Below are 4098 nucleotides of genomic sequence, written 5' to 3'. Positions count from 1 at the left end.
TTTAGGTGGATCCAACATTATCATACAAACTAAAATCCACCGCCCTGACAAGTCACTAATGGGCAAATAAGTTTTCGAGTCTCTGGCCACTTGATGTTTCAAAAACAAATTCAGCTTCTGCGGAGACTTTATCATTTAAGCTTAGATGCTTGCGGTGATCAGCACGCCATTCATTGTTGCGCCAGAGAACACCAAACCTCATTACCTTGAGCACACTTCTTCTAGAACAAAGAACCTGACCAATTTAATCTCAGATGTGCTGCCTCGGTAGTCGATCAAATCAATTTTTGTAGGATGGAGATCGACGCATTCGATGAGATTGTTATAGTCCAACAAATTTTTCACTTTCAGGTCTTTTTTTTATTTGCAAAAGAAGAGAACATATTAGAGCAGCTTGATGTATAAGATTGCCGCGTCATCAAGAGGTACCAATATCATTCTCTCATACAATAGGGTTGGCTGGCTAGTGATATCTCTCTCTCTCTCTCTCTCTCTGTGTGTGTGTGTGTGTGTGTGTGTGTGAGCACGTGAAGAGCTTGGGCATTTGTTGCCTTCCACTATGTGGCCGATGCCATATTTCGCAAAAGTATGCCACATAATACGCATCAATGTCAAATCAAAAGATTTTAGCACCGCTCTCGTGATGTGAGAGAGTTGGCACCGCTGTGCACAGAGACCCACATGTATAAACAAATCAATCAAACCAACTACACCAGCCTCTCACTCTCCCAAACAAGTGTTTTTTATTGCCTTAGTCTTCTCTCTCTCCCACACAGTGTTTTTTCGTTGCATGAGTTAATTTGGCACCGGAGTAAAGTAGGTGATCCAGATTGGGGCACCAGGTGAACAAGGCAGGGGCATCGATGCCAAATGCATCACAAGTGAATTTGGCACGTGTTTTGGCCTAGATAGCCCACTTTTGTACTCATTCCATCCCAAAATTCTTGTCTTAAATTTGTCTAAATACGGATGTATCTAGTTACATTTTAGTGTTAGATACATCCGTATCTAAACAAATGGATGACAAGAATTTTGGGACGGAGGGAATACTACCTCGTATTTAGTATAAATTTTTGACCATAGATTTACCTAAGAAAATGCCAATGCATGTCACTAAAAATTACACCATTTGAAATTATGTTCAAATACGAATCCAACGATATAGTTCTTAATGACATGCATTAACATTTTGTCAGTTAAATCTATGGTCAAATTTTGATACTACAAAATTGGAAGAGTAAACCAAGATGGAGGTAGTACTTTCTCTTAGGGTAACCATAGAGTTACTGGAGTAGTCTAAGTTACTTTCCACTATGACTAGCCTAGGCTACTATAGTAGTACAACACAAAAACGATGCAGGTGATCATGTGAGAAAAAATACTAAAACATTTCTTCCGGTGTAGTGCATAGATGTAATTTGGGAAAATTACGAAAAAAATTGAGCTACGTTGTGATTACCGTTTACTTATAGGAAAGAAGTTTCACCTTGATCAGTAGCTTCTCCGTGCACGGAAAGCATGTAAGGAATCCAACAACTTGATCCAGATTGGGGCCGAGAGATTTTAGTGCCAAGATCTTCACTGTGCGCATGGACTGGGTCAATCTTGTGGGAATCATTTTCTGGAAGACGGTTATAAATACATCAATAAGAAATTTAAAAATGTGAATTTCAAGAAGACAGAGAAGAAGATGAGTGCTGTACCTGAACGATTACGGATCCAATAAAGAGTTCGGAGAATTTGGTAGACGAGTACACCAACGCTGTCAATTTTGGCGCATCAATGAACCTGATTTTTGTTGGACCTTCTAGATCCGATATAAGCAATCTCTCTAGGAAAGGCGCATTCTCGATGACCATAACATGGAACACCTGGAGTGATCTCTTCCCAATTAATCTCTTGTTGTGGGGCCAGCAAGACACATAAATCCATCGGAGATTCGTCGAGGCGATGTGGAGGCTAATGAACCCGTGGATCTGCTCAAGATGAAGGTACTCGAGCGCAGTACAACTACGGAGCAGGTGCTCCACAGCCTTCTCCGAGATTACAATGTCGAAGGGGTCGAGCTGCTTGAGTTGAGGGAGAAGAAGGGCGGGCGCGACATTAATCTGGGGAAGATAGCAGGAGCTGAAGCTGGCGCGGCGCAGCGTTGGCGTGCGGTGGAGTGCGTACGGCATGCAGGGAGCGACATTGTCCAGCTTCAAAGCTGAGCTCCTTGAGCTGATCTAGGGCGGGGGATAAGAACCACTCGTCAAATTTGGGTTGGACCTTGCAGTTGGTACTGAACATGCGGATGTCAAGGCATCTGGCTGGCCCAGGGTGCGTGAAAGGATCTTGGAGACTGCGGCCATGCGTTTGCAATCCCCGTCGCAGAGGCAGTTGTCGACGGTGAGGTTGAGGGGGACGCAACGCCAGAGGGAGCGCCACCGCCGGGAGAGCAGTGCAGTCCGCACGGCAGATTTGGTGGGGAGGAGGCCGATGATGACGAGCAGCATGTCATCGGGGAGGCTGCTGATGAAGTCCAGGCTCACCGGATGTCGTTTTGGCTCGAGCCGCCTCCGCTTGTTGGCTGCCTTGCCGTCCATCTCAACCGGCGGCGACGCCGGTGTACACGTGTGCTGGTGTGTGCTGTTTGTTGGGTGTGCGCGAGTGCGTCCTTCACGCGCAAGGAGTGTGTCCTCAATGCACACACAATTTACTAGCGAGTGGGGTGCTACCCTGAGTGGTTTGAACTTTTTTGTTGTCACATCCCTAGCTTCTGGTGCTGCCTGGTGTGTGCATCATGTTTAAATTCTGAAATTTGAACTGAGGGAAATTGGAAGCCTCAAAACCCTAAATAAAGAGGGGCAAGAAACCCTAAAATTGCAATCAGTAAACCCAAAATGCCCTCTAAAAATGTTCAACATTTGTGGTTTGAGGTGAAAGCATCTTCCAAAAATGATTTATATTTTTGCAGGACATATTGGGCTCTGAATTAAACCATATTGTATTTGACTTTGGGCATTTAAATACTATAAATAATTTAAATGTTCAAATAAATGTTGGAAAATTGTTAGGGGTCACTGAAATAATTCAGAAAACACCCATAACTGTTTCCAGGATTTTATAAAATGATTTGATATTTAAATCAAATCAAAAACAAATTGCAGAAAATAGAAAAGATAAAACAGAACAGAATTATAAAAGAGAGAGAGAAACATTACCTGCAGCCACCTGGGCCACTTACCTGGCCCATCTCCCCCGGCCGGCCCAGCCCACCTCCTCCCCTTTGTCTTCTTCCTCCCCTCGCACCGAAGCAGCTCGGTGGCGAGCGCCGATGCCGCCTCGGCCACCTCCTGCCTCCCTGCTTGCCTCCGCTACTCCCTGGAGATGCCACGCGGCTCCCTCAGGCCTCTCTCAACTCCCTCCCGTGCTCATCCCCTTCTCCTGCTCTCCCTCTCGCTCCGCACCTCGGACCCGAACAGAGTCGTCGCCACCGACGCCGTTCGCCGCGGCCACCATCCCCCTCTCGCCTCCCCGACGCCTCCCAGAGCTCCGCAGTGCCTCCCTCGACCTCCTCGACGTCTCACGCGACCAGAAGGGCCCCGAGCAACCGCCATCGTCATCATCCCCAAGCTTCGGCCCGGCGCCGTTCTCCGTCGAATTCGGCCACTCCGGTGCGCCCCCGAGCTCGCTGACCCTCCCTGCACGATCCCCGTGAGTCCCTGCTCCGTTTCCCCCTAACCCCAAGTTCGATTTCGAGCTCTAGCCGCCCCCTCTACCGGAGCCGAGATGCTCCGCCGCACGGACTCGTCGCCGGCGAAGCCCCGGTGACCAAATGGCCCCGCGCGTGCGTCCGTTGCACTCGCAACGACCCGTGGAGCAACGCTAGCGTGGCAGCTAGCTTGTTTGCAAGCCGCAGCACTAACCCCGCACCCACCCGAGCTCCGGCCGCCGCCTCGGGCTCCATTCCGGCGAACCCCGGCCACCCCCGCACCTCCCGTTGGCCCCCCTAGATGCGCACGAGCACGGGCTACGCCCCGGTGGTCTCCGCGAGTCCAGCCGCCGCCTGTAGCTCAAGTCCGGCGAGCTCCCGCCGCAGTTTTGGTCGTCGCCGGC

Source organism: Triticum aestivum, chromosome 6B, assembly GCF_018294505.1.
Source record: "Triticum aestivum cultivar Chinese Spring chromosome 6B, IWGSC CS RefSeq v2.1, whole genome shotgun sequence".
Taxonomy (NCBI): Eukaryota; Viridiplantae; Streptophyta; class Magnoliopsida; order Poales; family Poaceae; genus Triticum; species Triticum aestivum.
The sequence above is the reverse complement of the archived record's forward strand: the minus strand, read 5'-3'. Positions refer to the sequence as shown.